Source organism: Pagrus pagrus (assembly GCF_965226575.1).
Source record: "Pagrus pagrus genome assembly, chromosome: 7".
Lineage (NCBI taxonomy): Eukaryota > Metazoa > Chordata > Actinopteri > Spariformes > Sparidae > Pagrus > Pagrus pagrus.
Window position 1 is genome coordinate 20,461,856 of NC_140191.1, and position 12,549 is coordinate 20,474,404.

Genomic DNA, 12,549 nt, shown 5'->3' on the forward strand with positions numbered 1-12,549 from the left:
GTGTGCGTGTAAAGTATGTGTACACATAAGTAATTGAGTGGGTGTAATGCTCAGAGTGCAATGGCTCTGTGAAATGACTCACAAAAGCTAGATATGACATTACATCATAAATATTCTATTTATACAGTAGATGATATATATTTATAGATGGTTTATGTGTCATCTTTGCATAATTGTGGCGACCTGATGCTCCACATTTACAGTCTATATGATTTTAGTAACAAATAGTCTTATACAGTATGTCTGCAGGATATCAGCGGTCCCTAAAGTCCAAATGTGTTGCTTATTTTTTTTTATCTGCATGAATACAAATGTTTCCACTTTAATTGAATTGTTATGGGCAAAATCTTTGAAGAATATGCACCACTGATGCATTGCTATGTGTGGTAAAGTTATAGCTTTTGTGGAAAACCACTATTTTTATAATAACTCTGCAAAACAGAGACTTATAAAAGAGACATAAGTACATTCAAGTGCATTCGACTTAGATCTGTTTCATGTATGTTTCACAGCAAAATACATACTGAACTGGCGGATTATACCTAAAATGTATGTATTTTGATGTATGTACACATTCAGAGGTATGGCTCTGAATCTAAGATTATTTAATCAGTACCTTTTGTTCATACAGCATTTTATATTCTGTTTCCTTGTGGCATCTCACTTACATTTATTAACATTGTGTCTTGTTTTAATATAATGACTCTTGATATTTTATTATATGCCTCCCTCTAGTGGTGAAAACTTAACAGTACATTCAGGGGAACTGCATTTCAGAGTTTAAAAAATACTGGGATATTACACCCACTCAATCATACAGTGTATAGTATATATACGCACACACACAAACACAAAGGTAGATTTACAGATACAGCTCCTGTATACTTGATATTACATTTTCACCTGCTCCTCTGCTACAGGAAGAACTGAACACCAATTTTAGACTGCTAATAATAGGTATAACCTTTCCTTTTGTTCAAAGCAAAGCCTGCCACATTATTAGCAGCCTTAGCCATCCGAATATGTAGACACCAGTATCTAGTACATTTAATTCAAAAGAAGAATGACAGAGTTTAAAGCATCCAGACAGAAAAAAACAAACATCTATGGCCTGTTCAAGATACAGTAAATAACATACTGAGACACATCTTAATTGCAGATGAGACTGTGAGTTTTAGCGTTTGGTGTAATAGTCCTTTGTTATAGTTTGTTGAGATGCGTACTGTTATCCCAAATGTTTCAAACATGTTCAAACTCAGAGAAATACATAATTTTATCCAAGGTAACAATGTGTTTAATTTGGCTGCATGCTGCTATAACTTCCAGGAGAGAGTCAGAGAGTGAGGAAGAAGCTGACTAATTGTAATCTGTATATTACTTTACAACATTACCTCATCCGTGAACATTACTGCCTGAGTCACATCAGATGGATTCTCTTCAGAAATGGTGGCAATGAAGACAGCGATTCGATTGATACTCACTGCTAATGTTTTGTTATGATTGACACACCCCGAGCAGCAGAAATTACAGACTGTGTGTAACACAAAAGTATTGTAGGCTACAACGATACTCAGGAAGATGTTATCCAGCCAATAAACTGTCAGGCATGACATTTGTACAGTATGTGCCAGCAACAATTTCTTTGATTGAAATCAACATAAATGTCAACAGTGACGTCTTGAGGGAAATTAAACAGTGACTGTAACAGGGTGTTTTGATATAACATGACAGGAAGCCATTATTTAAAACTCATGGCAATATGATAAAGCATACTTATTTTAGAGTAAAGTTGTCAGTAGTTCAATTTCTAACGGACCACAAAAGCCACACATTGTATTTATCTTAATATGCTCACTGTCTGCAAATGTGATGACAAATTAGCCTGATCCCTTGGAAATAAAACAAAGATGATACACATAAAAGTTACTGTAGAGTAGTGATGTGACTATAATAATATACCAATATTTAAAAATGAAATATTCATATTGTATTGGTATTACTATTACATACAGTATATGTTAATATTGTGTAAATAATCCAGCATTTCCAATCATTTCTGTTTCTTTCCATTCTTGCATTGTCATAGTAGGGGACAGTAATGCATCTTAACACTGGTCGCCACCTGCCACAAAAAAAAAAGAATAAGTACTGTAACTTGCCAGCCAGCTAATACAACAGTGCAGCTACTACTGCCACACAAAGTCATGTAGTGACAGACAAGAGCGACACACTACCCACAGTGCCGTTATTGTGAATTCCTTTGGCCATGATAGGCAAATTGTGATGTGAAATCCCCTACAGCCCCACCGTAGAGACATCTAAAAAGCTTCATTTATCTTTACCACTGTGCTGCACTCTACTGCTTACAAGCTGAATTATGTGTGCACAGCAATTTTCTAAAGTCTCATTTGAAATAAAGTCCATTGATTGGACTACATGTTCATAGAGCTACTCTGGCATGTGGTGTGAACAAAGCTGCTGTGTTTTGGAAGCTGTAATTTCTTTACCACACTTGATTTCTCCCTGTCCTCTCGGCAATCATGTTTTTGCTCACGGTTTTTGTAATTGCAAGATCAGCCAGTCAAACAAGCACATGTGCGCCAACATGCGGCACACACACACACACACACAGACGCACGCACGCACACCATTCAACTTCATATTTTTAATTTTGGTGTAGAACATGTAGCCAAAGTGCCCTGTGGGTTGACCATATCAGGTCGTGACATTTGCATTTGACAGGAATCACATCAGACAGGGTTAATACCGCAGAAGATGGAGGGATAGAAAAAGGGGGGAAAAAAACCAGTGGAAAAGGTTTCCCCCAGTCCTCCCACATCCCCTTCCCTCTCTCTTTCCCTCCTTCAATCCCATAGCTGAGGTGCTTAAATTAAAAAGGAAGAAATGCAATTTAAAGACATGGGGTAAACAATCACAAAACACTTGTTTCTGGAGGAGACACAATTTCCTGGTGCCTTGTCCAATTTCTTATGGCCCGGAGGGCTGCCGCATGCGTTTTAACACCTGGTTCTACACCGCTGATTAAAATTGTAATGCCAGTGTTGAATCAATCCATATGACATTTTGGAAATACACAAGTATCAGGACATTTTATATATACAGCATTTTTTTCCCCGATTGATTTGGAAACGGAAAGGTGCAAGGTGGTGACTCGCACTGGGTGTCACTACTATGCCTTCCAACTGTTTGACGAGAAAAAAAAAAGAGAGAGTTTCAATATCCTAAACAAGTATAAATATGTCACTATCATTGCTGTACATATTTACTCAAAGGCCTCATGTGCAGTGTACTGCAAAACCTACGATGGGCCAATTATCTGTGTAATTGTGTGGTTTTGTCAACATTATTGTGGTGATCATCATTAGAAGTGGCCGAAGATTTATTGCTTTAGGAAAAGTCAGGGGAGAATTTGGTGTGCTTCCACCTCTCGGGGAGCATGAATGATGGCGCCCACCTTCGCTGCCAACGTGCCTTTAAAGCCGGATCCAAAACTGAAACCGCTTGGCAAAATCAGCTCATGTAAACTGGCCGTGAAGGGAATTTGAAGACTGAAAACTCATCTTGCTGATACGACGTAGACCAGGTGGAGAGTTGATAGTCGAAGGGAAAAAATAAGAATGTTTTACAGCGGCATGAACAAGTGAGAGGGAATGGGAGGAGAGAGAATGAGAGCAAGAGAGCAAATGTCCAGATTTTTGTACCATTATTATATCAGTATACCGCCTCAGGCCAAACATCTGAGGCCGAGTGACAGACGGACCGTTTGCTTCACACAACAGTAATGTTTTACCAGCCCCTGCGCCCATGTCAATCAATGGCCGGCATGTTCCAAAACATATTCAACACACAAAGAGAACACTTTGGCTTGAGGAAATGGATTGTGCGCAAGATTGGCAGGGGACTCTCTGGATGTGTCAATCACTAAAGGCCCTTTGTTTTACCCCTGTCCCGAGCTTCGAGAACAAAAAACGCTTCCCTTTGTTCCATTCGTCTTTGTATGCGATATAAACACATGAATTTTCTGTTTTACATTTGGCTGCAGGAGAAAACACTTCCTTTTTTTCCCCCTAAGATACAAAGAGCTCAAACAAAAGTGTAATAGTGTAGATTTAACCCACAGAGGGGATCTGTGTCCAACAGGTAAACGTGGCATTCACAGTATACTCAGCTCTGCGCAGCATGCTTTTGTGAAAGCGCTAATCTACACATTTCATGATACGCTGATGATGAGTGGAGGATGAGGGGGGGGTAGTCAGATTGTAAGCGTTTGAAACCACAATTTCACACAACGGACATTTGAAATCTGAGAGAGCTCTTCTCTGGCATCGAATCTAAGCGGCTCGTCTCTGTCTTTTTTTCCCTCATCTCTCTCCTCTGCTCTCTTGTCCTTTCTTCCTGTCTGGCCTCTCCAGGTGCCGCGCTATCTCGCAGCTAACACAGGAATCCATGAGCCGTGTACATCCGCGGCCCTTTGAAAGAGGAAGCCACTTTGCCGCTCGTCTTGGAAAGCACCTTCCATCGTCCTCTGTGTTCCTCGGGGAGATGAAGGCAGCTCCTGCTAGAAGAGCTGGGGTTTTGTAACCAAAGCCACATGCTGGGCAGGACAGCCAGTTGTAAGACAAGAAAGATCTTTGTGGCGAACACAAGTGCTTGGCTGTCCTCTTGCGTGCCTGTCTGTCAGCGTCGCTTTGCCGGCTGGACACCTGTACAACTGTAATTTTACACAGGCAAAAACAAAGACACGCTACACAGGGGGGCGTGTATGGAGGGATTATACAGGCGTGTGTTTGTGAGTGTGTGTTTTCTTTGTGAAGAATTCAGTAAGTGGTGCTGAGTGCCCTCTTCTGAATGTTTGATGGGGGGAATCATCGCCCTCCATCTCAAAAGAGTCAGCCTTTCAGGAGGCGAGACTGATACGCCGAGCACATGAATGTGACATTTGACACCTGCGAAAAATGTCGGCGGAATATTCAAGAGACGGCCTTTGACCTTGAGCGAAAAGCTGGACTGTGTGAACACCGAGCGTCTGAATGACTGACAATTTTGAGTTTTCAACGTGCTTTGATCTTCTCCGTGTAAGCTTCACTTTCAGAGGTGCTGTCAAGCTTCTGGAAACAAAGTGAAAGACTGAAGCATTGAATAAACAGAGAAGGGATAACAAATACAGACATAAGCCTTTTTGGGAATGAAAGGAGGAGGTCATGGCTTCGGAATGTCAATGGATGATAGAGAGCAGGAAGAGGAAACAGATAAACTCTTGCATGCGCGCACACACACATATACACACAATTACCCCATGCACTGTTGTGCTATCGTCAAGGGTCGAGTGTTAGCTGACAGAAACCACTGATCTGCCTCAGTGCTAAAACCATGATAAGGCACGAGGACACCAGTGACCCGTGTCTGCGTGTGAGTGAAAGAGAAAACCAAAGTCTCTGCTTCAGAAGCGAATACTGCTACGATCACTTATATAGTTCATTTTATAGTTTCAATGATTTCTACTGTAATTGGACTGCTCACTAGATCTCACACCAGACTCTCATTATACACCGGTTAAGAATCAGATCTTTCAACAAGCAACACTCTGCTTTCTGAAGTCTAAAACAACACTGCCAACATCATAGTGTGGCAGGTGTTATGCTCCATAATTTAGTAGGAATAATCCATTATGTATATGATTTGGCTTAAATGATACTCACTAAAAGGCGCACCCATCACTTCAGTGGTCCACATCTCCTGTTATATGCGAGGTATAGAGGATAAAATAGACTTTGCTTCGAAATATGTTGTTCTAACATGCCTCATATTTGGTTTGCGGTAGTCAAATATTGTCTCTTTATTTCTTATCTGTGAAACTATAGAGGAGTTGAAGCCCCAGCATGAAAAAGATGGAAAAGAGACTTTATATTTTATGGTAGATTTCATGTTTTGGAGGAGATAGATGAGCTGCACTAGACGGAAGAGGATTTTGACGGTTTAAATGCAGGTGTTTTTTGTGTCCACAAAGTCATTTTATGTTTGTTTGCTGTTGTTTTTTTTTAATTCATGGTCAATGAAGCAGTAGCATCACATATCTAGTCTAGTTTGGCATTTTTGCTTATTTGCCGCTGGTTAGCTTAGCCTAGTTATTTTTTTTCAACTTGCCATCTAAAGACCACAAATTACATAACATATCATGTATTGTTTGTTCAATCTGTACACAAACACAAATATAATATGTGGGATAGACTGATTTTAAGTTCATAAGGCATTAAAAAGTCAGTTTAAATCCATTTAAAAACAGTCAATAAAATCAGTTGTTCGAAACAGTCAGTGATTAGAGAAGTCATTTATAAATAGGTCAGCCATGAATGTAAAAATGTCCTTTCATAATTCCTCATTTCAAATTCATGTGAATGAGGTAAAAATAATGTAATTTAATTAATAAAAACATTTAAGTCCCGTGAAAGAGATTAAAACGGTTAAAAACAAATGTAAAAACTTTAAAAGGTTATAAATAAACCTACCTGTCACATGAGCTAATCTGTGATCTACCTGTTGAGCCTTTTAGGAGATGACACCTGTGATTGATTAGTTAAGTCTGCAGAGGCCAGAAGGGGGAGCTCTCGGCCAGAGAGGGAACGTTGTGTCCGAGCATCTTTGTTGATATTTCAGGTATGAAATGATTATTTATGCTCTTGAATTTCAGTGAGTATGTCTGCAAAGTTGTTTTGTGTGTATTTTATGAAAATGCTGACTGAATGTTGAGTGTTTTGGAAGCATCTTTTTGATGTTTGGATTCCTAAATGGCATGCTGGTAAGCAGCTAGCTTAATTCTTGGAGAGAAGCAGTAACTCCCTAGGGCAGTGTTTTTCAAACTCTTAAACCAGAAGATATTAGGCTTTCCAAGTACCACCATTATGACTGACATTAAAATGCAGTAGCGTAGGCCTGCTATATTTAGCTTAACATTGCTGCATAATTAGCATGTGCCACCAGTAGCCACTAGCACCTGGCTCTGTAGGTTCCAGGTTCCAAGTTACATAGCCTTGCCAATACATGGAAAACACATAATTAGATCTTCCAGCCAGTCCTCATCAGCAAAACGATCATATTGATCCACTATGAAAGCAGCTCATCATGACCCATAATTTACGTTTCTTGTTAGGCAGCACCTCTTGTGGCTGTAGTGAGTATTACAGCTACAAAGAAGGAAGTGAGAAGTATGAACAGCGAAAAAGTCATTCAGGAGACCACTGTTCGTGTGTGAAACCAGAAGTCAACGGTGAGTTATGGCAACTTACTAATGTAGTGAAGTTACATTACGTACATTTGTAACTCTTCTGTATGTTACAGAAGTAACGGAGTGATTGTAACTCAAACCATGATGTTTTTCAAAACCTAACCAAGTAGTTTTAGTGCCTCAAACTAAGCGAATTGTGACTGGTACACCTGCCACTGGTACGCTGCAGCAGTCGCGTTGTGTTGGGAGTTGTGATATATGTGGTTTTGCGAAACCCTGAAATTGATCCATTGATTTGATTTGATATGAAAATGTGTTGCAATCTCCTCATCTAACTCTTAACAGGAAAGGGAATTTTTGTGAAACTATTCTGCGCATCACCTATTTCTACTCAATATGTATCCAAATATCAGGCTGTCATGGTGCCATGTATGAAATGCACTTAAATAGCATCTCTCTACCTTAGCGGACAACGGCCTTTACACTTTGCCTCTCATCTCCCCATTCACACAGCCACTCACACTCTTAATGGAAGAGTTGCCATGCAAGATGCTGGCCTGCCCATCGGGAGCAATTTGGGGTTGAGAGTCTTTCCAAAGTGTCCTTGAGAAAGCAGTATCTTGTTCAAGGACACTTGAGCCCCTCTCTCCTTCTATACTGGACTCTCTCAGAGTTATATACATCACCACTCATTCAAAAGTAGCAATACAGGCAATGTAATCAGCCTATCAAAAGAGAGCTTTGGCTCAATTACATGACATAGTAGAGGAGGACCAACACAAACATTGTAGAAACAGATCGGCCAAATGTCAAGTAGACAAGGCTAGACAGAGAAGAAGAGGGGGGGGGGGGGGAACAGAGGGTGAATTCTTTTCCTGACTAGCAGATTGAGAAGATGTAGACAAAAATAAAATTACCTCCCTTTGATAGGAACAAGTGGTCAGGGAATGGTGGAATGGAAGAAGCGTGGGGGGTATGTGAGGATGAATGCGCAGTCAGATTGGTGAAAGGTTGATGTCACATTTCTTGTGTCGAACGTTCTTGGTAAGTTTTTTTGGGAAATTTCCTTCCATGTCTCCACATCTGTCAACATTGCAACAAATGTGCCCTCTTTTTCTGTCTTTCTCCCTCTTGGACTCTCATGTCACGTCCTTTTCTGTAAGGCAGATAATGTTTAGTCTAATTGACCATCTATGGTGATGACAAAGATATCAAAGCAATGGGATTTTGTTTTCACGCTCCCTCTTCCTGTTGGACTTTTCTGTCTCTTTCCCTTGGCTGTTTCCTCATCTTCTCCAGGGCATCCAGTTCAAATCTCTATGGTGGTGGTGACAACCCAGAGGTTAGAGATTATGACTGCAGGGTAGACAGTTCAAATCCACAGAGGGAAATATGAGTGTAGAATGTGAATGAGTATGAAAAAGAATCCTCTCTCCTCTCACTGCCATATTGCTGCTGAGCAAAGGAAATAACATCCAGTTAAGTCAATGGAGCTGCTCAGTATATGGTAATATTGCCTGGAAAACACAATAGATTTTGTTGAAATATTACAGTGACTTACATTATAATATTGAGCAATTAGCCAGCATTTCATTGGACATTTAGTTTATTTTGATGTTCACTTCTGGAAAGTTTAGTTGATTTAAAGGTGCAATATGTGGGAATTTTAGTTCAAAACATTAAAAAATGAACTAAATTAATCAACAGAATGTGAAAAATAACACATGTCTATGTACTGTGTTGAAGTTAGCATGCTAACAATCTAGAACGGATCTGAAAACCTTTTTCTCCCAGTGGACCAAAGCTTCTGTGCTAACGGTGTAAACTCCAACATTCCCCCTGGTTGTCTGGCTAGCTGCACAGCTTACTGAGTTAACAAGCCAAGAGTAGCTACTAGTCACAAAAAATAATACGGCTAGCAGCAGTTAGCAGTTACTCTGCTGATATGCTACCTGTTTGTTGGGATGAATTGAAGGTGGCCACTTCTTAAGTAGTGCTCCTTTAACGCATCATTTCAAGACGATTTTTGGAGATATTTTATTTAATGACGTCGTCATGTTTTGTTTTTGTCTTTGCTTTGAAGGCACACTTGATATAGTACGACTGATATTTGACTATACAATATATTTTTGTACAAGGTTGATTAGAAACAACGTAGTATATGACATATATACAAAATAGGTTATATATACAGCCAACTTATGGCAGGGAACTTCATGTACTTTAAAAAAAATAAACATGTAAAGGATGTATAGGACATCTAAAACTGCTCATTCGCATGATATGTGGTTCAAAAAGGATTTTTATGATGTAATGGTTGTCTTATCTTTCTATGTTAAGTCTTTGAACCTTACTGCTTCTAACTTGACTTGGAAACTGGATCTGTTTTACTGCTCATACAGGTAAATTTGGCATAAATCACAGTCAATGCTTGTAACTGCTTTGGTATGGCAGAGTGTTATTGTATGAGATTAAAAAACATGCAAATTGCATGTTATTATATTATTAGACATTTTCTCATACTTTATAGATACATGCTTGTGTTGTCAGCTGGTACAAAGTGGAATATGTCATACAGGATTTGTTGGTGTTGCAGTACTAGCTGCGAGCAAATGGAGGAGCTCTAGTGATGTTCTTTTGACCACATGGGAAGACCACTGGGAGGACCACAAGACAAACATTGTGTCTCAGTGTGTGTGTGTGTGTGTGTGTGTGTGTGTGTGTGTGTGCGCGCGTGCGTGTGTGTGTGTGTGTGTGTGAACATCTACATCTGCATGAACGTGTGTAAGCCTCCCTACTGTATGTGTATACTGTATGTGTTACTACTGCACATACACTATGTCTGAATGCCCCTGCACAACAATACACTGGTTGGAGTATACTGTGTATGTTTATGCATGTCTCTTCACAGTATGTGCATGTTCCTTCATGTATTTTGTGTATGTGTGTGTGTGATATTGTGAATTCGATATGACAGAATTTGGTTGTTTTTGCCAGTTTTGCAAAATCACATGATAGACTTTGCTCACTGAAAGTTTTGTGCGATTGGCTACAATTTATTTGAACTGTGCAATTTTAACATTTTATCGCAAGCATGTCTCTTAAGAGCAAGAAAAGATTAACTATGGGTAATAAAGACATACATACCCACAAGCAGCAATGGCATCAAAGAACCATGGGGACGCTTTGTGTTTTGACTTATTATATCTATTATACTTTTTTACGGGCTGCTGCATTAAGAAGGGATAGAAAGACACAGAATCAATGATCAGTGAAGTACAATATTTTAAATTACGTGAACTATGGAGAACCTAATAGGTGAAAGTATGTGGAGGTGATTGAATATATTGGGGGTCTTGAAAAAAGTCAAATTGGCAGAAATCCGTTTTAATCTACAATGGATAGAAAAGGTAACTTTGGTTTATGTTTATGTTTATTTAAGGATCCCCATTACCAGAGTTAGGAGTGTTACTTTTAAAATTTATTCTGATACAACATTGTAATAATGTAACCTGATTACTTCCCATTACTTTGAGATGACCTCAATACAAAACATATGCAAATAAAGAATAGAGAATAGGGTGATCAATAGGATGACTTTTATTGAATCTTAATAACAAATGCATAAATTTTCACTTAAGACCAGTGTGATGTTGTGTGAGACTCGTCCAGTGTTGTCGTGTGTGCATGCGCATGGTTACAGACTAGTAAACCATTCTTTATTTTGAAATTGTATTCCTGTTAGTAATACCCTTTTTTAATAAATGTATCTGTATTCTAATTCCATCTTTTTTTCCTGTAACTTTACCGTAATGCAGTCATCTATTTTAATTCTCATTACGTAATCCCATTACATGTGTTCCGTTACTCCCCAAGTCTGCCCGTTGTGCCTTTAGTCTTCTTGGGGTCTGGAACATAAAGATACAATACGGACATGCAATAAGAGAGTAAACATTTAAATGAGAAAACATTTAAACAAGCTGTGCAGACACACAAATGAGAGAAATTAAGGTGGGGATCATAGTAGAGTACAAGCAGTACAATTATGCATAGCAAAAAATACAATAAAAAAATACTTAACATAATGTTTACTGGATAAGGATATGGTGTGGCATAGTAAGGTTTTTATGGATACGTTACATTGCTTGTGAAGTTATGCAAGAGTTTATCAGTTAAGTTTGGTTGTTGTGTGTCTTTTGTTTGAAGGTATCTGTGTAAAGAAGCGGATAATTAAGACGTTGTGGTCCTTGAACTTAAAAGAAACCAAACATTGGAAAGATGGCGAGACATCACAAGCCCGCCAAACTTAGCTAACCTGTACTAAAGGACCATTCAACTCTGCCAATCATAGACTTTTGGACAGCTTCTCGTTTAATATGAATTAAATGGGTGTCTGCTTTTTACCAAGCAGAAGTCATTCTTTATATATCAGAATTGACTCCCAAAAAGAGCAGAGTAGTGCAGCTCAAATAATGTGTGCTTTGCATAATTGACAACATAAGAAATACATTGCACTTGTGAAAGAATTAAATGAAGGAGACAAAACTGAAAACAAACGGCAGTTTAACAGAGACATACTGCAGAGGAAAGTAAAGGCGTGAAGGTCAATGTTCATTTGACTCTGGTGACTCGGGGTGACGTGTTCTTTTACTTGTAATTATGAGAACGAAAAAGATTATTCTCGCAGAACCTCTCAAGAGTTTTGTAAAGGGAAAACAAAACGAGGGGATTCTATGTCATTTTTGAAGAGTAAATGTAATTTTCCACTGTGTCTGCATACTGTACAATGACATTCAACAGCAGACAGATTATCAAGCAGAAACATCCTTTCTCTACATCTAAAGCCCAGCTGTCTTGCAGCCCATACATGGTGTTAAAACTGTCCCGGCACAATGCTTGACATTGGTCTTGCAGCAAAGAAAACAATGGCCCTACACGCTCCTATCAAACTCTTACTTAAATCCCCCCTTTTACCCCGCTTTCATTCTGTGTCATTCTGCCTTGTATCTGGCCAGGACTTACAAGTCTCCGGCTGTGACATAAGGGATTCCATGTTGTCCACTCCTAACAGATTACACAAGGACGCAAGACAAAAGAACAGCAACACGGCCTGTGCATTTATTTGCGTGAGGGAGAGAGGGAAGGGAGGCGACAGGGCAATGGGAGAGAGGGAGAGAAGGGAGGAGTAAAGAGAAAAAAAAGAAAGAAACTATTATTTATGGATATGGATATTTATGGACTCAAAGAGAAAAAATACCAAAAGAAAAAGGAGGAAAAGAGGGGAGAAAAAGGGGAAGCATTTCTTT